The following is a 26,992-nucleotide window of genomic DNA, read 5'->3' on the forward strand; positions in this document are numbered from 1 at the left end:
GTATGCCAGCTGTTCAGAGTGAAGACCTGTATATGCATCCTCAGTTGAAAATGGTTTATTAATTCATAGCTGTTGAAGATACTGTGTTCTACAGATAATGATAAAATGGGGTCCTCACCCACACAGTGATTGCTTTCATGCTTTTTCAAGACAACAAATGCAACAAGCATCTCTACTGAAATTGAGAGACAAATGTGCTCTGATATACTGTAACAAGAAGTGGAATAATAGAGTCAAAAGTTGTAGAACAAATAAAAAACTTCAGAAATGCTGGACTAGCATAAGTGTTACCACAAACAGAAGTTATTAAAAGGAAGCTTAAAAGTTTTAATAGTACTGCCTAAAGGAATATTTGATCAAATAAACAGCTTATTGAACCTGCAACCATAGTAATGTTGGAGTCCATTATAAACTAGGATAATTTTATTCTCTGGAAACACCAGTGTTATTTCAAGTTCCTATTATTTCAAAGAGTCCTGTTTTGTAACAAGAAACAGAATTTAAACACACTATTAGAACATGATCTGTTGACATTTTTAACACCTGTTTCTTCAGGTTATTGAATTAATTACATTGACTGTTGAATGAATAACACTGATAAGGATCGAACTAATTGGAAAAACTGAGGTTCACCAATTTCTCACCAATAACATTTGCTTCCTGAAGAAATGAGCTAAGGAGGCTTGGGCTGGATGCTCTGAAATGTCACCACGGGGAGTTTGCCACCAAAGAATGTTTTCCATCAAAATTTGGTCAGCTTTAATAGCAAGAAAGTTTTGGAATATGTGACCACCCTGAGGGGCATGCTGGCTTCACTAAAATGACATAGTTATCAAATACTTGTTTGCATTTATATAAATTTGTGGCACATATCCTCTGTGCATAGCCTGAGGCTCTGGGAAAGTTAGTGGCATACTGAAAACTTTGCACTAAAATCATAAGCTACAAAAGATAAAAAACCCAAACCCAAAACAAACAAGCAAAAAAGGAAATATTTTGTCTTTTAAATCAAAAGGGACTTAAATTAAAATGTCCTTTAAAGCATTGAACAAATGGAACAATGAATGCAAGTGGAGTTGTAAGGGTTGTTGAATGATCTTTGTTTAACTATTCATATAGTTTTAAAAAGAAAGTTAACTACTTCATATGTCTACGCCTGAAGCCCAGCAGTCTTCAGGAGTAACAACTCCAGCTGAAACAGTAGGAGAGAGTAGGTAGCGCCAACTAAATAACACATTTTATCCATATTGTGATTATCCACGAACCACACGTGCTGAGCCAGTGCATTTCAATAAAATGTGAAGACTGAAATATATCTGAGAAAATTATAAAATTACCAAAGGGATAAAAAGGTCGTTAAATGGAAAAATAATAAATGCATTTGGTAAACAGCCTCTTAGGGATCTCTTGATTTTAACAAGCACAATGCAATTAATAATTTCCTGAAGCAAGGAGTGTGCAGGGTTAGACTGGCCCCTCTACAAAATAAACATATAAAAGACAGGCAGCCTGGATTCTCACAGTGAAGTTTTCAGTCTCGGGTGACTGTTATCCCCCATAGCAAGAGACAGCTGTGAATATCCTGGGATACATTAGCAAGCTAAAGAAATCTTCATGTAACCTCTAGGTCCCAGCTTTACCTTGTGCCTCCATCCACACGCTTCAAGAGCCAAAAATCACTCACTGTCATCCAGGACTTAATCACTCTCAAGGTAGAGACTTAGAACTGGAGAGATGGGGCCAGCCTTACTTGCCAGGGTATTTTATGTCCTGTAGGTCTATAGGCACTTTTTAGAGCCTATATGTATCTCCTTTCTAAATATTTTCAGGTAATTTGTTGTGTAAAAGCTTTGACAAGAGAGAAGGAGGTCCTCAAGAGGCAAAACTTAGGAGTGGAAAGTCCCTTACATGGCCCAAGTGGTATCTTCCAAAGAGATGGAAGGGACTTTGAGAAGTAGCTGCAGTAGTGGAGAGTTACTTTGCCAAAGAAATGCTTGCAGCAAGCCACAGACATTCAAATATAGTTCTGTAGAATCAATAGAGGACAGTTCAGATCCTCTTGAGTTGCAGTTTCTGTTAGAAAAAAAAACAGTAAGAGTCAGTTTGGAAATCAAGCTGTGGTTTTATAGTCAGAATGTGTAAAGTATAAGATAGGGCATGTTTAATATAAGCACAGCTGCTCTGTTTATTGAGAGCATGCTGCTGCATTGTGCACTGCTGCAAGCATTAAGAGAAGAGCTTGTGACACAGCTGGTGGACTCCAGGTATATGGATGTAGGGTTTAGGCATGGCTATGGGAAGGTACAATTTTGGGTCCATTTTGGGACCAAAACATTTTCACCTTGTGTGTGTCTAAATGCTTTTTATCCATAGGAAGTGAACAACTTAACAAAACGGTCACAAAGATCCTTGGCTGGGTGTTCTTTTTCACAATATATGTCTGCTTTTCCCTTCTTTTCCTATGGGAGTATCGTGAAAGATCAGGAACTCTTTTCATCATAGCTGTGGTAAATTGAGGTGATCAGGCTGGGAGAACCTACTACACCAGGGCATCACTGATGTGCATTCTCCAGACAGGCAATAGGTTTAGGAGCCTGTAGTTTTCTTTAAAAAAACCCACCAAAACAACCAAACACAAAAAAACCCTAATGAGACTAATGAGACTTTGGTCTGGTTGTGGAGGGTAACTGTGACTCTATACGCTGTATTACTTCACTGGAACATTTGCTGATAGAAGTGAGGAGAAGCACAGGCTGAATAGAACTATTGGTCATTCTCACTGGACCTGGACGGAGGAGGAATAAATGCTGCTGGATTGCTTAATGGAAAATTTGAAAGCTTCATTGCAAGGGAATGACTGAACATCCTACTGGTGAGATGATCTTAAGCTATACAACCATATCTCACATGTTATCATATGATTTTTCATTCATGACAAAAATTGTGGCTTTCAAAAGAAAAATAAAACTAAAAATACCCTGCTTTAGTAACTTCCATGGTTTTCTTTTCTTCTCGGGGTCAAGTTCAAAGTAGCATCTTCTCCTGTTCATCTTTTCATTTAATACTATCATGGAGTAAGTAACTGGGAAAACAAAAATTGACAAAATACCAGTGAAAAATACTGTGTACATCTAATCCATTTTGTCTCGATGGGAATTTGTAACCAGCTCCATTTAGCACCTACCTACTGTTTCTCATTCACTCCTGCTGCCTGCCTAGACTCTAACAGAATTTTTTTCATACTGATGCTTTGTCTAAAATACTTTCCATGCCTCATTCACTTGCCATCACTTTTCAACTGTAACAGGTTTTTTTCTCTCCTTGATCTCTGCCTCCAAATTTCTTTCTCCCTATGTCATTATTTAAGCTGTGTGAATACATTACCAACTAGTGAGCTTAAGGTTTTATTAAGATTTCACTTAAAACACAGGTTTTATTCAAAAGTCGGTGGAAATGAGAGTCTAAAACTAAATATTTAAATGTGGCATTTCAATGACATATCTGCAAATAGAGCCTCATATAAATAGCAATGAACTAGGAAAAAAACTTCTGTGGTTAGGAACCTTATTTGTTATTTATTCCTTATATATCAGTTTACACCCGTGGTGAAAATTCTGTTTCAGAGAGGTTGTGAAATTTTAAAATATATTTTAATTTCTTAAATAAGACACAAAAATGTTATCATTCTCATCAAAATAGTTTACAAATAATTGTTGCAGTTTAGTCAAATGAAGGAATTTCTGCTCCCTTTCCCCTCCAACTCTACCATAATAAAAAGCAAATGTTGAAATGAAAGCCTTTTTGGAAAGAAGCACTAAAATGTTTTGTTATAAAGTAGGGGGAAATTAGTTATTTTTAAACCACTGTCATTTTCACTTCCTCACTCAAGCTAACCTTCAGCTAAATTGCAGTGTACAATCAATGTTTCCATGCAGTAGTCAATTGTTCCAAAGTTCTCACTGTCATTTGCAATTGATCTGCTCAAAGTGGAGGTGCTAAAACATACTATTACTCCCTGGAACCTACTACTGAATTAAAAAAATAGTAATAAAATCATCCCTCAGGATTAGATGAAAGCAAGAAAAGTCTTTCTCCTCATTTAATTTGGCTCTTCCAGAAAAATTCTTTCCTGAGTCCTGCAAACAATCAGAATAATTCCAGTATGTAACATACCCCTTATAGAGGATCATACTGTGAGTTCATCTAGCCATATCCTGAGCCTCAAATTTATTCAGACATCTTCTTACCACTCCAAAGAGCTTGACAAAATGTTTTAAAAATGTTGGACCTAAATAAGGGGATGGACATGTTAGGTTATACCTTTTCTTTGTTTGTTTTTTTGTTAGTTATGTCTGTCTTCAGTCAGGTCAAACTCTCTTCTCTGTTTATCTTGCATCAGTAAGATCACTGGTTTAAGTTGAGCAGTGACCAGAAGGGAAAGGAACCTTTTTGTTACGCCGTCTATTTAAGCTGCCCCTGCGGCACACTCCATTTCTTCAGTTATCTTTCCTCTGTGCAAGATGGCCTACTCAGTCCAGTGCCGTTGGACATATCATAGTGACTTACGATCATGAGGCAGTAAATTCCTTGTCAAAAGTACCATACTTACCTGCAAAAAGCCAGGCCCCTTCATAAAGCTGTAGAAATTGTAGCTTAGCCTATACGTAAATAAGTTTAGTAAAGGACTGGGCAGGGGGGTTCTTGAGGCCATACCTGAACTTGTCGAACACTTACATCAGAGTTAACTGAGTGATTTGGTGCACGCAATAAAAGCAATTCCCTCTGCTTACAAAGTCACTAAACACATTTGGATTAAAATCTAAGTAAATTCAAAGACATTTTAATGACTTGATTCTTTTCCTCCTTTGTTAGAACTCCTAATACAGTGTGGTTAATAGATGCTTATCTTTGTTGTTTAAATGGAATACAAACAACTTCCAGCCTATACCTGTAGCTGATGCCTGGTACCATTTCATGAATCAATCAGCTGAATATATGCAACAACTTACACAGCAGATATAAGCTATCAGCCACTGTGTTGGTTTGTTCTTGAATATTTTCGTGATGTTAGGTAATCTGCAAATTTGTTTGCTTACTGTATGGATCCATTGATAGAAAATTAGACCTACGTGCCTTCCTATATTGTAGCATATAAGCATATATGCTTGGAATACAAGACTTTATTATATGATGGTGCTTTATTGTGTGTGACTACATGTTTATGAGCTTTAGTCAACACAGTCCAAAACTTAAATTTAGAAGCTGATCGTACTGTGTTTGAGAATCTGTATAGTGAAGAGCAGTTTGAACAAGAGCTTGAACAAGAAATCTTGAACCTTTCTGAGGCTGGGGGATACTTCGCTGGCAAGAAAAGCCAGTTTTCACTGCTTTGTATCTCTTGAATATGTAAAATGTCTAGAACAGGAAGTGACAAATCTGTCCAACAAGTTTAATGCCAACACAGTATAAATCATTAAAAGTCCTAGCTGAGATTATAATGCAGTCAGTGTTGTTGGATAAAGATGATGCTATAAGGGTAAATTTGCTCTCTGAGAATGAAAATGGTAGGTATAGTAATTAAATGGGACCCCTTTAGCAATATATAATCTACAGTTCCATTGTACACCTTCATCATTTCCCCTATAATTAGGATTTTAATCCGTGTATTTGTTCTTTTTAAAAGCATATTAGCATTGCAAGACATTCCTACCGATTTATCAATTTATTATGTATATCATGAACGACTCCTGAGGAGCATAATAATGAAGGAGAATGTTATTTAATTCTATATAAATATTTAGGGATGGAGCCAATATTGCATAGCTTTAATACAAGAAGCCCTATTTCTTCTAATACCAATGTCACCTTACAAAGCTCCTCATCTGCTATGAGGAAAGAAGAATTATTAGAACTGACAGAGCACTTGGCTTTTCAAGGCTATTATATTTCTTGTAATTACTCCTCCTGAATTTCTACGTGAAGTGCAACTTCCACTGAAAACCTGTTTGCACTGTTAGTCAGACAGCAATTTAAACAAACAAGTTGCTTCCTTCAATATTTAATTGTCGCAACAAAACTGCTATTAGATATTTAAACAAGATACATGATACCATTCTTTTTATTCTTTTATTTTGGGAACAGGAGACATTGGCAGATATCTTCATGTGGCCTTCCATTATCCTTAACAGATGGACTTAAATTTTAATCGAATTGAAAACCTAATCTTCCTGTCTATGCATAAGGTTTTTTCATAGTCATTGCCAGGGTTTTCGTGGTTTGGGAAGAGAAAAAGAGAGTATTTAAAAAAGAAAAGAAAGAAAGAAAAAAAGGAAAACCTACAGAGAAAAAAATTCCAATGGGGTAACAACCAGTGTTATATTTTTCCTGTTCACTATAAAATTTGGCATTTATCTTTTACAAGAGATGCTGCTGTTTTTAGAAGGCATAAATTGCCTTCTCTGAGGGGTTCTATTAAAGGTAAGGAAAGGGAATAGTGCGAAAGCAGCATGTATGTTTTATAAATTATGTTCTTTTTGTCTAAAGAGAGCTGTACTCTCCTCTAGTCTCATGTGGCAAAGATATGTTTTCCATATGTTTCATATATATGTGTATATTATGCATATATACTTTTTTTTTTTTTTTTTTTTTGCCTTGGGTTATAATCACATCAAATGTCCAGATCTTAGGCTGAGGAGATTCTCTAAGGAAAATGCAGGATGCCAGAGGAGCTGATTCAGTGGGTAGTACTCTTCCTTTTGAGTCAGAACTGAACTAATGCCTTGGCATGTTGTTCTGGAAGGAAATGTCTAAATGAGAGAGAAAATTGGAGTCTATTGGTGGGGAAGTTAGCCATGTTGTCATAACCTGAATACATGTCAGTAATAGCAGTAGATTAATTTAATTTTGGATAAACCCCCACATTTAAAGAGGTTTCTAATTCTCTATGACTGGAGGGATTGCTTTGTTTTGATCAAATGAGGCATCAAAAGGAATTAAAAAGTTTACAACCATGTAAAAATGGCAATGAAATGTTCTGTATTTGGACTTAAAATCTCCATTTAAAAAAAGGTAGGAGCAGATGCCCAGATGCAGGACTCAGTGTGTTTGTGGTAGAGGGCAGAGGATGGTGTTTCTCAGAGCCAAGAAACCAGCTTTCCATCACTCTGATCCTAGAGACTGTCTTCACCATGCAATTACTTGCACACAGGTCTTCCTGACTTTCTTAAAGAACCTCAAAAATTGCTTACTGGCAGCTGCTAAAAATAATTTTTGTATTGCAGTCACCGAGGTGGCTTTTCCTGTCTTCGCAGATGCAAACACAGGCATGGTGACCTATGCATTCATGGTGCACATGAGCTGGCAATGAAAATGCTGGTCTTGCAAAAAGTATCCAGACTTTTCACCTTGAGGAAATATATCCAATAAAGCAAGACAGATAATTGTAACACTGTACTATCTGGGATCAGGCAAGCTCTGTTGACAAATAGATTAAAACTTTGGAGTTCATGTTCAAATACCTTCTTTAGCTGGGTTTAAATACTTTTTGGAACTAGTCTGAAGAGGGGACCTTTATTTATCACATCAGACACTATATATGTGAAGTGTGATCCATTAAGATTTTATATATTTTTTTCTTCAATTTAAACTGTAGCTAGTTAAATTTCCTCTGGAGGTATAATAATAAAAAATTACTAGTAAGAAAATCTTTCCCTGAGGATGAAAAGTTTTGCATCTTTACCACAACTTTTGCTGATAACAATTATTATGAATCTGTTTGATGTCCATAGTTTCACAAAGTCTACATTTTGACTCTATATAGAATTCATGTAATGTTATTAGGTGCTCAGATACCATGGCAAAGAGTGCAGAGGGCAGCCACACAGAATGATTGATCTGGCAGAATATCGGTGAATTAAAACAAGCATGCTTATCAAATGAAACATTTACCGCCATGTAGCAGGCATCTTTCTAAAAAGTATTCCATTTGAATATAATTTCAGGGTGGTTCGTAGTACAGTGAATCAAGTTCTCATAGCATAAGTTGGCAGCATTGCATGAAAGTCAATGCACTGAAGTCAAATAGTCTTTCCATTGTATACATGAACTGAGTATCTGCTGTTATGTTTTGTGTTTGTCACATCCTTGAAAGAAGAGGTGAAGCCAAAAGGTAGATATTTTCAGGTAAACAGGCCCTCATTTTGTGTTATCACGGTGTATGTAGTAATGAGATGTTGAAATTGGGACCAAGTCTACATTTCCAAACTTGAAAGGGAATAGATCAGGCTCTGTAACAAAACAGCTAGGCCAGCAAAAACCCTATGGTGGGGTCAAAGGAGTCCTTTCTGACTCAATAATCTTAGATAGGTAATTACCATAACAAAATGTAGAGAAAAGTAAGTGTGAGGACATGGTATAACCAGGTATATTTGTGTCACTGCTGTTTGAAATTGATCTTGATTTGTCAAAAGGCCTTCTGATTTGCTTAGGAGCACAGATTACCGTATAGATAATTGCATATAACTGGTGCTATTTCAGTGAATAACTTGACTAGAATTACTTTACATTTAGTAAAAGGTTTCTGTGTTTGTCTAGGAGAGGAAGATGTGGACATCTGTGCTTCTAAAGATCTCTGACGTATGCCAGTTGGTATGGATTGTTGTGTTGAATAGAAGATTAGCTCACTTTGTGCTGATCTGTTAAAACTGAGGCATGGATTATGCGTACACTGATAATTATCCACAAACTCAGAGGGTTATACTATTAATCCAAATCCATCCTAATAATATATAGAATGGAATGGGTCATATTACATTGAGAGTGGCCAAACATTGACACTTCCTTTTTTCTTTTTCTTTTCTTCTTTTCCTTTTTTTCTTTTTTTTTCTTATTAGCCCATATTATACAAATGCTGTGCCTGAAAATTTGTGCAAGGTTTCAATCAATTCTTGTAATGGAAACATGACTAATCCCAATCCTCCATTTAAATAGCTCTATAAATTCTTGAACTGAGATGGAAAGAGTGGTGGTGGTAGAGGGTGGGCAGGAAACAGGAAAGTTGCTTAAATTAGCAACTTCTGGACTTTATGGTATTTTTGTGACACTTGATCACAGTGTAGCCAGAAGCTACAGCACAAAACCAGAGGACTTGAATCACACAAAAGAAAGGACTAAAATAAAGTCTAATTAGCTTTCATTTATAAAAAGGAAAAAAAAAAAGAGAAAATTTGCAGACATACTCTCCTTCAGGACATTGCACACTGAAATGTTTACAGCCTGTAAACTAATAAAAATAGACAGCTACACACAAGGTCATCAATATAAGACTTGCTGGGTGGGAAGAATAAGCCTTATTTCCTTCACTCAGAAATGGATTGAACATTTTTGCTGTATATTTGCTAGTCTTGGAAAGAAAATAGATACATTCAGCTTTCAAGCTAGCTTAGCACCACAAGGCTCACCTGTGGGATGGAGTATTGTCTTAGGGGAAAGAAAGACAAGATTTGAGCTATTTGTCTTTAACTAGCCTGCAAATTTATTTGAAATTTCCTGGGTTAGTTGACAACAACTTCTCCCAAGGAGGTGATCATTCCTTACACTGACTTCATGAAAAAATGCTGTTTCCTCTAGTCAGCTTGAGTTAAAAAAAAAAAAAAACACCCTACAAAAACTCTTCCATGCCCCAAAAGGCAACTAGTCCAGTGCTAACAGTGCAGCAAGAGTCTGACCCTTTAAATGGAGAGGAAAAATGTGCTGGGGGATGGGAGGGAGAAGATGCATTTCATTCCTGGGTGGTCTTATTCAGAAGATAAATGTTATACCTGTTCCCCTAAACCAGACCACTAATCCTGTTGTTTTGCTTTTCCTTTTTCCCAGCCCAAAGCAGAGAGAATCTTTAAAGGATCTTAATTACCATACTTCTCATTTAACCAAAAATGTTATTTCTTTCAATTTGCTACTTTCAATCTTTTTTTTTGTTTCCCAGATCTCAACTTTCAAATCAGGCTTGAACACCCAAATCTCTACCAATGTCCATATTGCTTTAAAAAGGCCTACTGTTTCCATGAAAAAGCGTACTAAGGAAAACATGAATACTTTTGCATCAATTTTCTGCAAGCAAGTCACCTCAGGTGCCCCGCCCCGCTCCGGCTTGGCTTGAAACTGATAGGTTTGTCTTCTTGCATTTTTTAAACTCTCTCTGAACATTTTTGTAATCTGGGAAGTTGAGGTATGGAGGAGTAACTAGAAGGCTTTGAAACAGAAGGTCTATTAATGTGATTAGTGAGTTTGTTGCAGACGTATGTGCAGTTGCCAGTGGAATCATCTTTAAACACTGTGCTTGGGTATCAAGTCCACCAAACAAGACTAGGGTAGAGAAAAGAAGCAGTTTTGTTGTTTGTCCCCGGACCACACGTGAGATTTTAAGTCGTTATTGCCATACATTCTCATTTCTCTTCTCACTTACTCTGTATAATTGGTTTTGATACATAGTGTGCATTAATTAAGAGTTAGTGCGTTTTTTACGAAAGGACTTCTGACCTGCATTTAAAAATACTTCGTAAGTTGTAGTTGGCTCCTAGGTACTCCTACAACAGAGGGACCAATAGATTAGAACTCAGCTGGTGACGTGGCTCTTGAAATACTGTATCAATGCTAAATTGTCTTTACATCGCTTTTATTAAACAAATAATGCTTCAGAAAGTAAAGCTCTCATCTGCTTCCTACTGAGCAATTTTAAAAAACATTTTCCTCTTTTTCTCTAAAGCCTTACTGTGCCAACCACATAGTTCTCCCCACTGTGATCTGTTTTGCAAAAGCAGCCTATTAATTGAGGATGCTTTTCAGTATTGACAAAAGGTCACTACAATCAATTATGGAGAATATTTGTAAAGAAGAAATCTTGCCTATAAAGCAATATATCCTGAGTTGCCTAATTTGTTCGCTGTAATAAGGCCATGCCCACTTATTGATTAATCAATCTTTGTTGTCTGTTTGCTGATTGTATCAGGAAGTCTCTTAATGTAATGGAATATCATATACAGAGTTGACTCTAGGTAATGTGTTGTAAAAATATTTATTTTTAATATTACAGTGCAAATGTTCAACCTGAGCAGATGATTTTTCCAGGACAGATCATTCTGATTTGTTATGGTAAGCCTAGAATTGAAAATGGGACCATATTTGGATTTGAAACATGAGTAGTAACATGACTGAGTAAGGTCACCAACACAGAAGGTTTTTTTGTTTTGATCCAATTTGTAAATCATTACCTGATGTATTCCATTCAAAAGTCTTCATGTTATGCAATTATACTGCATCGTGGATATACGATGCATGAATATAATTGAGCAAAAGCAAAATTATGTTGTATGCCAAAAATATGGTTGTGGATAAATTCAAAATGGTTGTCAGGTTATATTTGAAAGTATAAGATTTGGCTACTTTTTAGAATCATAAAAAAACCTGAGCATATTAAAATTAATTCATCTTCATATGCTTCATATAATCAAGATTTTTATCTTGTCACAAATCTTAATGTGATTTGAAGGACACAGACTAGTGGCAAGAGTTATGTACATAGAAGATATTGTAAGTTATGGTATAATTATCATTATCTCTGTTGGCATGAGTGCATCATTTCTACTAAATAATATGCCTTATTTTGCTATGACTCCATGATTCATTTTTGTTCTTTTGTACTGTAGTCAATGTAAATGAACTACATTAAACTGCCCCCCTGCTCATTTAAAATGTCTCAAAAATCCATTATCACTCTGTGACAGAAAGATGAGAAAAATGTGTGAAAAACTCATAAACAGGTAGAATTAGAACATGTCTGCAAATTAACTTTTGACAGGTGTAAGATATCTAAGATATAAGCTGGAATTTGTGTTGGAATTCAAATAAAATAATGCTATATTTTAAATTGAGGAGAAATAATGAACCGCTGATGCTGATGTTCAGTGTTAGTATAACAACGCAATAATTTTTTTTTAAAACTCATGAATTTTCTGAGAAATGAATACTTGATGATCATAGTATTTGCTGTTAAAATACTCAGTAGGACCAGAGAATCAAAGGGAGAAACACGAGAACACAGGAATAATTTTTCATTAATCCTTACTTCAGTATTTAACGTGCTAAAGTTTAAATGCCTCTTTTTGCTGTATAAAATGCTCATAACATGATTTAGCATGATGCAGATCTCACTGTGAGTAGTAAAATGGAAAGAATAAAAATAGGCCCTAATTCTGCAAGCATTTATGCACACACAGCTCTGTTTTTATTACTTGTGTACATTAAAATTTGCTGATATATATAAGGAGTATTCAAAAATAAAGGACTTCAGTGACGGGACAGTTTCTATAAAACAGTGATACCACATATCAAAAATGCCAGGCTTAACATCAACAACATGTGCCATGTCTGCAGCACTTTCAAATTACAAAACAATGTTTTTACCAGAAGTGTAGTTGAAGTCACAAGTTCAACTAACACATCCATTGCGAATGAGAATGTAACAGTTCTCTCTCAAAATTTTAATATGTATATTGATTCTCAGTGCGTTCTGGAATGTGGATTCAGCTTTTCCGGCTCTGGAAATCTAATGTTCAACATATGGCCACCTGCAGTTTCTTTTTACCATGGTAAAATTTTTGTGCCTTTCCCCAGGGAAAAATTGAGGTATCATAGTTGTTTTCTGGTTTACACATGCTATGTAGATTACACCTTAAATAGGTGACATGCAATTTAAATCCAGACAGATTTTTGGCACTGATATGATGACTTGAAAGATATTATACCACAAATTTTAAATTCATTTATGTGGTAATCACAGTTGTTGGAAATGCCTGTTTGCTTTGCTGCATCAGGGCTACATCTCCGAATCAGTGCCAGCTAAAACTCAACCTCTCAGTAGTGAGTCACTTTGGGAATGCTGCAATGCTATCACATTCTGAAATCCTAGGGAAACTGAAGTGGTGAAACGGTTGTATAGTTCTGCTGTCATGACTGTCAAAACTAGGACAAAACATCAACATTTCCATAGAGGAAACAAATACTCCCTCTGAGTTTTTACAGTAAGGACTGAAAAAAAGAAGTGGAATAGTGTCACCAAAATACCCCTCCGTGTGTTACTACCACAAAATTTTTCCAATGTTTAAGCAGGGACATAAAAGTTACTTAAGTAATATAAGTAACATTTTGATTTTTTTTAAGGTGGTTCACAAAACACTCTTATAGAATAATAAAATAAAATATGCCTTCCATAGCCACAATAAATAAAGTCAGTCTCTTAAACACAAATAAAGCGTGGAAAAATGATGCTTTGTATGATATACATGGTGTAGTCCCCATAATTCTTCTAAGCAAAGAATTGGGCTTTATTTAATTTAAACTATTTGTCCACATTATCTTAAATAAGAACAGAACTTACTGCCATGATATATTTAGCTTTTCTTAGCTTGCTTTCAACTGTTATACTATACACAGTTCCATTATACCTTTTTATGTTGCTGCCTTGACAACAAGAGCATGTTGTTCCACATGGGCAGCTGCGTAAGATGTCCCAGCAGTTACATGCAACAACACCCTTGACTTCTGGGGTCTGTGGAGGCAAAGTATGCTGACATAGAACACCTTGTGGAAATTGATGTCTCCCTGCATACGTATATAGGGAATATACGTACAGCCATTAGACTGCCAAAGAAAGTTGGTTACTTAAGAAAAGTTCTCGAATAAAGATGAACAATATCATGCTCATGTGCTCAGGTTCTCCTCTTGTGGATTTCCATGCAAGTGTAACTGGGGGTGGTCAGAGTGTTCTCCTTAGTAATCTCTGCTGTAGGTTAGAGGAAAATCAGGTTCAGTCTGGAAATTTGCATATTAACATAAACTGAAATACAGGTATGCAGTTGTCAGCTTCAGTTACTCAATTAAAAGATATTACAGAATCTGAGATCTAAGTGCCAAAGGTGAAAAACAATGTTCTGTGTGTCACAGAGTGTGCCATAAACTGCCCTATGAGCTCTGCATGTGGATTACTATCATGCTGAGTGATTTGACTGATTTATTTATCTAGTGGCACATGGTTGATCTTGAAACCAGTTCAGTCACATATACATGGTGGTGTTTCAGATGGTCTCAAAGGTCTCTGTGTGGGTAGCAAGATACCACCACTGTGCAACATGGTGGTGATGGCAAGTGTGCAGGATGGATGGACAAATGCTAACAATATTTACATTCACCAGTATGCTATTGTAAAAATGAGAACTTAGATGATTCCATTGATTGTGATCAGCTGAAAGTGAAGTGACAAAAATAGGGATGAACTGTATTCCCCCTGAAGAGGAAGGGCACCCTCTAGGGAAAGAGGTCCGTAAGATCCTACAAAGATCTTACAGCAGATTTATACCTGTCTTGCAACAATCTTATTGAAGGTGACATACGCTGTGGATGCTGGACTTCCACTCGCTTCAGTATCATTCTCCCAACTGTATTGAGGAAGGTGGCTGTAGTCTGAGGTTCTAAGTTACCTTGATATTTTAAATCTATCAAGACCTCAAATAGAGTCTATCAGTGTTAAGACTGTGGCACAATCGTAGACAGGAAGGGAGCTTTGTTTAAGATTTTCCTTTCTACCTCTTTTTAGAAAAACGCATTAACTACAAAAATTGGAGCCCAACAAAATAATTTAGTGACTTTCCAACAAATTTACTACTGATATGGCCGATGTCTATTACTCAGAAAAAATACGGTATTTTTGTCATCATAGTACCCTAAAGCTATAACAAAGATAGTAAAAAAAGTATTTTTAATATTCTTTATTGCATGAAGGTTTACATAATGTAGCAATGCAAAGGAAAATACATGAAATTTCTCTGGAAAAGGCAAGAAAACTGTTCAAGGTTTTAAAAGCATATAAGACTAAATTATAGAAGACATATCTAAATGGTCAAGAAAAAGAGAAAACCCCACCCATCCTGTATTTTTAGACTTCAGACTCCTGAGACAGGGCAATGCTTTTAATAGAAAGAAATATTAATCAGCAGGTAATTCATAGGAAGGTATCATAAAAAGTAGCTAAATTTTTAGAAATTATTTGGTAATCTCTATTGTCCATGGCCTCCGGTCCATTTACAGAATGTGTTTATATGTACTACTGAAGAGGTTATAAAGCAGTCTCCTCAGGTTTGACTGTTGCTCACCCCAGGTTCTTGCATGTCTTGCTGAAGCATCTAGTATAAAGTATTCATGGAGAGAGGCCATGATATTAAACAAAATCTAGTTTGACTCAATTCCTTTCGTTTTTTACTTTTTCAAAAGAGTTAATTAAAGCTAAATGACATGAGATTATTGACATCATAGTTACACTTGACAAGTTTTGATAAGACAACAACCTGAGCTTGTCATATTTTTTCTGATTCTAGTTCATCCAGATATAACCTCAGCAAAGTAAGTTGTGAGTTAGATTTGAATCAACGGTAGCAGTACATTTATTGATCTCATTTGTCAATACCTTTGGACAACTCCTGAAAGAACTCTAATTATCTTAGAAAACAAAGTCCTTGCAAATGGAAATTGCATGATTGATTAGTTGCTACTATTTTACCTTGCAGTTTGAAACAGGAAGCTAAGGACTAATTCTGAAGTTCAGCCCTTTGAAAGAGGTCTTTGAATATGACTCCCTTGTTTCAGAACAGCTCCTGAAGTACCAGAAACTTCCAGAAGCAGAAGAATTTTAGAATTTCCTCTTTGCCATATAAAGAAATTAATCTTAGAAGACTGCATTAACAAAGTGCTACATGGTAGTTGACCTGTACTGCTACACCCAGACATGGGCTTATAATATGTGACTTTGGACAAGAGAATACCTGATATCCTCCAGTAAATTTTTGTACACTCTACATATTTTTCTGAAACAGCAGTACAAAGGGAAACAAACGGTTTGGTAGATAAAAAAAGATTAGAAATGATTCTTTACCAAGCACTTTGGGGTTGAGTAAGGCAAAACCAGGTTTCAGAACCACATACCCATCAGGAAGCTTAGGAGAGCATCTGCCACATTGTTTTGTTGCATGAAGACTGACAGGAAAGAAAATCTAGTTGCTGGGATTCCATAGAGGTGATCAGGCATACATGTGCTGATAAATGTGCACCAAATTCTTGAGGAACTCCAATAGCTTGATCAAGTAAAATATAGCTGTACCAGACTGTCTTTTTCTATAACTGCATACAGAGCTGGAATGTTTACATTCAGTGCAATGGTTTTCTGATGAGCCCATTAACTCTCTCAATATCTAATGAGAAAAGGAAGCACTCTAGACTGCCTGGAAGACTTATTTCAAGAACCTGGGTAGGCTGGAAGATAAGGATAGAAATGTGGACTTTAACTGGAGATTTCACTGGGATGATAGAAGGTTAGATCAAGCCACTGATGGCAGTGGAAAGTTGAATTCTCAACTGGTCTTGCCATTAGCAAGTAATTTTTTGTGCTGCTGACATGATAAGAATAGAAAGCAGACGATGAAGCAGAATTATTAAATACCTGTGGGTGATAGACTGGCTTTAATCTCTGGTTTTGGGATGTAGTTAAGTTCCACTTGGAATAAAGAATACTCAGGAGTAACCTTATGGTATCTTGTAAATCCACTAAAATACCAACTACAGTAGAGGTTAAAATGGATTTTTTCCTAATTTATGGCACATATTAACATCTTTTAAAAGGTTCACTCTGCCTTGGAAAGAGTTACAGTGGAAGATAAAAGAATTACTTATTTAATCAGAATCCACTCTCAGCATAGTAGCTGCTTTCTGTGTCTGTAAAAACACGATAGAAGGAGTCAGCTTCTCTTTATAAATTGAGAAAATGGGATGAGTGCTATTGTAGAGATTCTGAACTGTCAGCTCTGCTGGAGGAAATGGGGACCACTCTCTCCCATCCTGCAAGAGAGATTCTTATCACCCCACAACAAATTATTCCAGTGCAGGCCACTCTCAAATGCTTCTGTGCTATCTGTCTCACTTTGCACCCTCTCTGGAGGGTGGGATACTCCCAGTTGAGAGGAAGGTGACTAAACCAGTGTTGTAATACTTTAGACCAATCCCCAAGTATTTGTGGTGAGCTCAGAGTAAGTGCAGACCTTTGAACTGCAGTGCTGGTAAGCTCAAAATTCATACAGGTACTTCTGAAAACGCTACCATAAAATCATGTGGTTATTAATTCTAGCTATAGTGTTTCTGTGCATAGCCCAGAAATCCTTCTCCCTTCCTTTAATGTTATTTGCTTCCTATAATCAATACCTGTCAAGTTTAGTTTTATGGAAGGTGTATCTTACAGAAAGCAACAGGACAATTTTCACCCCAAAACAGTTTTGTGTGTGAAGGAGGTATATACTTAATTGATAAGGTAAGATTTATATTCTAGTTATACTCAGCTACCTTATAGACAACTTATTAATGAAAAAGTGGGATACACACAGTTAACAATTACAAAAGGGACATTTGTGGCTTATCCATTTCATCTCTACACTTGATAGCTTTGGACATCTCCCTCTCTCAGATCACTGGCAAAGAATACCATTTAATATCTATGTAGCGCTTATTACAATTAAAATTTATCCATTTTGTGCAAAGAAAAACATTTTTTCATTGTGGAATGTTTTTTCAACTGGAATTTTTATTTTAACAGCACTAATTGTGTTAGTGTCTTCAAAGTGTCCCACTTCATTAAAAGATTAACAGAAAACATGATTAATGGAAACGGTTACTAGATTGTGCCATCCATTTTTCAATTTTTATTTTTTTTAACTTAAAAATTCCTAAGAGAGTTTTCTTGGAAATCTGCTTTTGACTCCCTGGTTCATTCTCAGCACTAACCTTGTCAGTGGTGCAATAAACTGCAGTTTAGCTGTACTCTATGTACAAACAGCAGCATTACAGTCCTTGATTTGTGAGTCCTTTTAATTTCTCCCGCCCCACAGTACCCCCTCAGATGCACAAGGCCGTTAGGATTATTAACCTCTGACAGTTCATTAGCCTGGGATTAGCAGTGGTTGTGATGGTGCAGCATAACTGTGTAGCACCCATCAGGCCAAACCAGGCCTGCAGCCCAGAAACTGTGCCTTTGCCCTTCAAATTCAAAGCTTGTTCTAATCCCTAGAGTTAGAAATTTGCTTAAATCCGGAGGATAAGGTTTAAATGATCTGTAATGGCAAGCCCAGTCTGTGCTTGTTATTTCATAGGCAAGTTAGTTGATGGTAGATGGGCTGGGGAGGCTGCCTGAGCCCAAAAGGGCTGACTTCCCTCATACCCACACAAAGCACTGCTGTGCTTGCACAAGGCAGGCTTTTATCCCCTCAGGGCCTGGAAAGGATGGTGACGGCTGAGGTTCACAGTCACCCTCGTAGAGCTGGGAAGGTGGAGGGAGAGCTGTAGGGCTGGGTGCTCTGGAAGATTCTGGAAGCTTCCCTCAAACCCCCTCCTTCCCTCCCCTTTCCTCCTTGCCTTGCCCTGCCCTGCCCCACCCGGCTCTGCTCCACCTCGGTGCTCTGGAAGATTCTGGAAGCTTCTCTCAAACCCCCTCCTTCCCTCTCCTCTCCTCCCTGCCCTGCCGTGCCCTGCCCAGCTCTGCCCCACCTTGGTGCTCTGGAAGATTCTGGAAGCTTCCCTCCCTCCTCTGCCCTGCCCCGCCCTGGTGCTCTGGAAGATTCTGGAGGCTTCCCTCAAACGTCCTCCTTGCCTTCCCTCTCCTCCCTGCCCTGCCCCACCCCAGTACTCTGGAAGATTCTGGAAACTTCCCTCAACCCCCCTCCTCCCCTCCCTGCCCCACCCCGCCCCAGCTCCCTCACAGGGCAGCCCCCAGAGGAACACACAGGCAGTTGGGGCCGCACCTGGAGCACCCCAGGGCATATAGATTTGGCATGCATGGGTGAAGCAGCAGCTCTGGCCAGCAGGACTGTACTAGCACAGGGTTTGGGATGGCTTCTCTCCAGGAAGGTTAGTGAGGTGTTATCACCTGTGTTTTTAAACTGTTTTTCCCTTGTGATTCTCTTGGTGCTCTTGAGTGGTGTCGAGTGCTATCATCCTCCACCTGCTTTCCTTCCTTGGCTTTTATCAACACAAAGGATGGTATGAGAACACTGCTTTGAGTATATTACAGAAGCAGCCATTTTAAAGCACAGGACTGTTGTAGCAGTCGAGTTGTAACATGTTTTCTTTCACTAGGTAAGAAAAGTGTAACAGAAAAAGGCATCAGCGTAATAGTCCCATGTCTGGCTGGGATGAAGCAAAAGTAGAAGCACCAAAGAGCTAACATTGGCCTTGTGCTACCTGTGAAGGACATTTTAGCCTGGCGCTTCTGGCATTAGAGGCTTGTCCTCTGAGCAGGCTGGCTGACATGTTCAGGGAAGCTTCTGGCCAGAAGATCTGCAGGGGCCAGGCAATGGTCAGGCATCCCAGCTGAGTGCAAACCTGGAAGTGTTGGAAGCGTGTGGAGAGGGGGAGAAAGAAAAACACTGACCACCCCAGCATGCTGGTAAGGAAAGAAAACACCAGAGGGCTGTTGAAATATTCACATAAGATTAGCACAAAGTTACTGTGTTTAGCACAGGTGTTTCTATAGCTGTGATACATTAGGGAAAATTTACAATGTTCAATGACTCACACTTTCTACCATGTAGTGTGGCAGTTTATTTTACTGGGCTACAGTACAAAGTGAGGAGGAACACCTGCTGGCATTTTGGTTTTCCTGTAATGTCTAAGCTTTGTGAGCTTTTGTTTAATCTAGGTGTGCTTAATTTTTAGGGTTTTTTTTCTGAAGGCATTCAAATAAAACATTTTAACACATGATGTTTACAAGGAAACAGATTTCACTGGAGACGTTCAGAAATATTCTGTTCTCTGTCTCTGTGGAATTGCATAGCATAAGCTACTATCACTAGGAAAATTATGGACCTAGCTCTCAGCACTTTTTGTCTCACTAAATTTGTCAATCAAGTATTAATTAATATAGCTTAGAGAATGTGCTGGTGTTTTAAATGTGCAGCTGAACTACACCTGTATTAGCTCAGTTAATCTTCAAATAAGATTTGGGGAGGGAGGTAAAGAGAATAAAAGTAGTTGTCTTGGGGCTTTGAGATGGAAGAACTGTGTTGAATTCCTCTGGGTTTTGTGTCCTGTTCCATGGAAAGGCTGAGGAGGGACCTGACATGGCAGTGCATAGGCACAGTGGGATGGACTTGAACATTTGAAGCTTCCACGCTGAGCCTTCCAGGAAGAGGTTAGATCTTGGACAGGTTGGTTGTGTGCTTTTGACTGCAGCCTGGAAGGAGGAAGAACCATAGATGACCACAGCTATTAAGATAGATCTAAAAGCATGTCCTTTTGTGGTCATAACTGCAGGTATACTATTTCTACCGTATCATAAATCCAAGAAGAGAGCTAGGTAAACTTGAAGAAGAAAAGCTAAAATTTTGGTAGGATTTTGCACCAAGAACTGAGATTAGTTTTTCAAAAGTCTTTGGCTTTACTTTCAGGCATCTAGTTAAATGGCCAAATTTTCAAACAGTGTATTGCAGTTCCTTTTAAAATTTTATCAGGAATGTCTGTTCCAATGTCCTATAATGTTGCATATGGTCCACAGCAGAAGTATGGGTAAAAAAGGTTCTCCACACTGTTATGAATTCAATATTGATATTAAATGATTATTTAGCTTGTATCTCATTACGAAATTCTCAGTAAAACATTAAGGAGCTAACTTGAAACTCCATAGTATAGATGCAGAAGCTTAAGACTGATCATCCTGTTACTTAAAAAATGTGCTTAAAAGGAGTAGAGCTGGATTCTTACATTTTAATAAAATTAATTATTAATTTCTACAAAGGCAGTGATGAGCTTTTTCCCAAAAGCATACAAGATGGTACACAGGCAACTGGAGGTATTCTCTGTTACATGGGCTTTTGTGCTCTATGAAGGAATGAAAAACAGGTAAAAGAGAGGGAAAAAATAAGGGAGCCCAGCTTGATACTATGTTCCAGGGCAATATTCAGGACTGACATTTTTGGGAAAAATCAACCAACGTTACTAGAACTTGTGAACTGAAAAAATTGATCTCAAAATCTCTGAACCTCCACAATGTCCTTTTTAAGAATAAAACTGTAATTCAGGGGGCCTATACCAGTTGTAGCTTGATGATACTGTATTTGTACTGTTTTCTCTCCTCCTAATTCCTTATTAAATCTCTTCCTTATTACTGTTGTAGAAGGAACATAATAAAAATACAGAATTTATGATGTGGGTGAGTTGCTGTAGCAACTTTATCTTTAGAATTCCCTGTATAGTGTGCTTGACTTTTCAACTTTTTCTATCTGATACACTGCATAAAATACATGTTGCATATTTATTTTGATCTGTTTATTTGAAAATAAATATTTAATGGTGAGTTTTAAGACATAGCACCTTCAAAGAAAGGGGGAAGCTTAAAAGAACTTTTATGCTTTGTCATATTTGGATTGTATCTCCTTATTTTCCAAGGAAGACTTTCATTGCAAGGAAGAGTTGTCTTCTGTTACATGTTCTGTGATCTGCAAAATGGAGATTCCAGTACATCATCCACTTTCATGGAGAACATGTTTAAAAGTCACCAGAGTGATTTGGGAACATGTACTGCACATTCAAAAGTATCTCTGTCCTGCAGTCAACAGTGTGATAGCAGGTGCCATACCTGAGCTAATTTCAAATCGATTACTAAGTGCAGAAGTGCTTTACAGGTGGTAACACCTAAATTGGGTAAGTACAAATGGTGATGTCTTAAATTAAACTTGATTTTTGGGTGCCTCTTTTACTGAAGGACAGTCTTACTTTTAGGTTCCTGCGAACCTCAGACTTATGAAATCTCTAGGTCTGATAAGAAAGGTAGTTAAGGTCTTGTAGAAGTACATTCCTGGTGGGATTAGGGTGATGGTTTTTTTTGTAAATTAGACTTCCACATATTTCCTGTATATTCAGATAATTTTCAAAATCAGGAATTTTCTTTTAACTTTCATTCTGTTGAACCAATTTTCTTGAAGCAGTTAAGGACATTCAGCACCTTATTTTATTAGACTACATGGAAACTGGCCCAGATTTACTCATTCAATTGCTCTTGATTCATGAAGATCTGAGAGCACTTTGTCTATTGATAGTGTCAGATAGAGGGATATTTTATGATCTTCTATAAGTGCATATATAAGAATAGCTTATAGGGGACAGACAGGCACTTGTGTTCAGATGCATTACACATATGTTCAATAATTGTACTTACATGAGTAATGCCTTTTATGGAAACAATGCAAATGGGGAGAACTTTATCTATTAAGAGAAAGAAGTGCTCCTTGGGCTTTTTTGGAGGGTCTACAAAGCAAGAGGAGAACATAACAGATGCATGCTACATTAAAGGGGAGCAGAGACATACATTAAATTCCTATGTCTTTTTAATGATGCAATTGTGAATTATGTTCTTGTTGCATTTGTAATTAGAGGGTGGAACAGATGGTAAAGGCTTGTTCTAAAGTAATGTGTCTATTAAAATTATCCACATTGCTAAACTGATTGTTGACTATAGGAGGGTTTCTTAGCTATTGAAATAGTCCCTGTGCTGATATGTACTTGATTATTACAGCTCATTACATATGAGCACACACAGAGTGTGTCTACATATATACATATATCTACACAAATCTATACCTATATTGGTTATATGCTGTATATGCCTTTAAATGTCACTTATTACAATTGTGAAGGAAAATGAAGCCTGATTCTATAAAAAGCTTTCCATGTGGCTAGACAAGTTGTGCTATTGTATGGTCATGTATCGTATTGTTTTCTTTATCTCCACTTTAAGCTGGAGTTAGAGTGCAAAGATTAATTTATCAGATGAGGTGTATGATATAGGACATGACACAGACAACTATGGCATTGTTTTTATTACTCTACAGAAGCTTTCTTTATTTTTTGTCAGTATATTTGACCCATCTCATGTTTATAGATTTATCTTATTTCAAGATCTGGAGATACTTGTGTTGCAGCCATTTTTTTCATGCCATCTGTAATGTTTTCCAATACAATGTATGCACTGAACAGATACTATCTAATAATTTTGGATGTCATGAAGTTCTGTCCTGGTACCAAAACGTTGCAGGAAGTTAGGAAACTATGAAAGGCATGAAAAGAGGTGATCCTAGTTTTTGCAGTTCTTACTCATAAGCTATTTGATACATAAACCAAAATTATTCCGACAACTTTGTATTGACTTAAAATGGGTTCCATGCAACATCCCCAAATATATTCGAGGGGCGATGGCTCTTCTCTGACCTCTTTATATCTAAAATATTTGACTCCCTGATTGCTTCCTTAACCTGAAAGCCCATCCATAATAATGGATATAAAGGAAGCTCCTTAGAGTGCTTCATTTCAAACATCGAACTTCAGTGATTTTCTATATCAGGGTGTGATACTTTAGTTCAGAGACGAGTCTGCGTACATACATGTGGTTGCATGTTCTTAAGATCATCGTGGCTCCATACAGAGTAAGTACAGTAGCTGGTGTTTCCATCATGCTGCCAATTCCAAGCAGAGGTGGAAGACAGGAAAGCCACAATAAATGTCAAGCCCATACACTCAGGAGAAATCAGCTCATGGCATTTTTTAAAAACAGGATTTGACAGGCAAATGACTAAATATATTTCTTTAGTGATCCAACATTTCTTCTTAACGAGGCAAGTTGTCATTGACTCTGCTTGTTGTCTATAAATTCTGACTGACTCAATCTTCATAATGTCAGACTGGTCAAAGACATCAGTAAATTGCATGAATAAAACATAATACTTGGTAATTGTCCTTAGCTGGTAACATACTGTAATTTCATTTGTTCAATAGCGTTTGTCCAAAATAGCATCTCCTGAATTGGCTATTACTTTTACTTTCCTAAAATGGGTACCATAGCCTCTGTAGACACTTCATCTGCTTCAGTTTTATGCGTTACGAAGTTACAAAGGCATTGCAGCTAAAGGCATACCTGGTGAAAGTAAAGCAGGGACATTGTTTGCATATATAGAACTGGATTAAGTCTTTAGTGATGTTGTTGATCTTTCATCTAACATAAGTATACTGTCTTTCCTAAATTTGACATAGAAGGTGGAATCTGCCACTAATACGTTACCTTTGCTATTGTGACAGAGAAAGCTTTGCTTGGGAGCTGATAAGTGTTAGTTCATATCAACATGTTCTCTTTCAAGAAAGCAAATCAAGCACTTTTCTGTATCTCTGGAGGCCTCAAAATATGAGTTTTGTGCATCTAGCAAATAAAACAATATGCAGTTTCCTGTAAGGAGAGTTGACTTTTGGCTTGGTTTTAGTTACTGTAGAATAACATTTTCTTTGCATGTGAATCACATCCCCTACTATGTCCTATTTGTAAAACATCCAGAAATGAAAGACCAAGAATGCTCCTGGCAATGCTTTCTGGCTTTTGGGACGTATCTGGAATAATGTTTGCGTTGTGCATAATGAAGTACGTCTTTGAGTAAATAAAATTAATTTCTGTGTTTTGTATTATTATTTATTAACAAAAAAGGATTATTTTCTGTCAAGCGCTAAGTTGATTGATAGCATTTCTTTCTTATCCTTAGACCAAGTCTCTCTCATACAGACACTTCAAATTACCTCTGCCAAATCAAATTGTTGAGAAGCAGGCGTTTTCTTTTTTTAGGTTTCTTTTGAGAAAACATCATCCTAACATGCCCTCTGATAAATTGCCAGGAGGACAATTTTTAACATTGAATGGTGTAGAAAAAGAAATCCTATAAGATCCACTTATAGCTACTTCCTACTCTGCTCTTTACTCTGCACCTGGAATGTTCTTGCTTGCTATGTACTTAACTGCTTTACTGTAATGTACATATTCTCTGGTTTAGAAGTATGCCTCAATGCATCCCTTTCCAACCAGGCAGAAAAAAATGTCAGCCCAACCCCAAAGAAAAGAAATCAAAGCTAAATAAACAGCGAGCCACACTTTCTAGTTGAAGCACCTTCAAGCAATGAAAATATAAAGCAAAAGAGTTCTGTGTTGATTATATTCAGCCTATTTTGCTGGACCAGCAAATACATCAAGCATCTGATCAAATTCCAGCAGTTCATCCAATACTTGGAAAGAAACATATAATCAGTGCACAACCTGCAGTGAGAAGGAAACATGAAACTAATGCTGAGCAAACAGCTTTATTAGAGAGACCAGTTCAGCCAGATGGAATAGCCATCACTTTCTCCTTAAGTGTATATTTCACACCACTGTAAATTTACCTGTGCTGATTCAGAGTCCCATCTCAGAGTCTCTGGGTAGATTATTATGGGGTGTAAATCAATCCAATTCTATTTGTTTGTGTGAGCTACACTAAGGATCTGACTCACTAAAAGTAACTCTGCCTGAGGAATGTTTATTTCCACCCAAAATATAGCACGTTTTGTCTCGTTAATCATTGACCACAAAAACTAGAAATGCTTAGATAAAAATCTAGAGAATACAATGAAATTGGTTTCATCTCCTTCTCCTCCCTCCAAATCTAGTTTGAAGTAGGATAAGGTAAAAGTTTTTTTATTCTGGAACAAGTATTTATAATCTTTCCAAAATATTGTACGTATATAGTATCTTCCATTAATTTGCAATAATTTTAAAGTTCCTAAAAATAGTTGTTATCTTACTGCTTTAGCTACCTTGACACATCTGTGTAGGAGAGCAGATTCTTCTGAGTTTGCAGAACACAGGATGACTAATAGGAAAGATTTTTTTTTTAGAATATATGGTGTGATCATGTAGTAGAATTTAGCCTAAGTGTTACTCTCTCACCTTGGGTTTCTAAACCTGATCTATCCAGCAAAGTATTACACTGGAAAATAATGTGTCTCTATTGCTTCATTATTGAAGAAGTATTAAGTATTGTAAGAATCTTTTGATCGATAGTAATTTTGGACTTTGTTCAAAGCTTGGAAAGTTGCTGTGGTTTGACCATTCCTTTAGACAGCTTTAGGAGCTTTAGACAGGAAAAAAATTAGAGAGTAAATAAGCAATTAGTACTTAAAATAACTAGAACTGAGCTGGTGCTCAATCAATTGGAATGGATTCAGTGATTGCATGTGTCACCCACCTTGATTTACAGATGTGTTAAATCTGTTCCTGTTTCGGTTTCTGTTCTTGGCTAACAAGACAAGATGTGCATAAGAAATTCAGAACCTGTTAGTTCATTCTTCAATGGTGTCTCTAGTCATATGGTGCATAGATTAATTATATCCAAATTTTGTATTTGAAATTGAAGTTTTGATTTAGGTATCTATATATCTAAGTAAACATCCAAGCTGGTAACTTAGATTTTGCACAATGCTGCACTCATTTGCAAAGCAGAGTCCTCCCTCCTTTACTTTTGCATTTTCCCCTCTCTCTTCCCACCCTCTCTCTTTAAAAAAAATACTTATTGCCCCTCCAAAGGAACCACCTGAACCATGTCGTTCAGTCTAAAATGGCAAACAGGCAAAATCTACATTCACTCTTTCTGTTGAGGGAGAAGATGAAACAAAAAGCATTTGGCTCTACAATACAGGAGTGATACAGAATAAACCAGCAGTCTCCTGCCAATTATGAACATTTTAAACCCCAAGCAACGAGGAGGAGAATGATATGCTGAGCTGCTAGTGAGTAGAATTTGGCAGAATTTCTAAGCAGTCCTGCTATTGATAAGTCCCGAGTATTCTTTCTATCTATCTATCTATCTATCTATCTATCTATCTATCTATCTATCTATCTATCTATCTATCTATCTATCTATGTTGCTTTTAACTTGGCTGTACTTCAGCATTTAAATAGCCAAAAAGGGTTTTTTGTGGTTTTTCTTTGATTGTGTGTTTTCTAACTGAGATTTCCAAGACACTTTTCAGGCTCATGTCTCTCTCATGAAAAAATACTTCAGTC

Source organism: Phaethon aethereus, assembly GCF_964289735.1.
Source record: "Phaethon aethereus genome assembly, chromosome: 9".
NCBI classification, from domain to species: Eukaryota; Metazoa; Chordata; class Aves; order Phaethontiformes; family Phaethontidae; genus Phaethon; species Phaethon aethereus.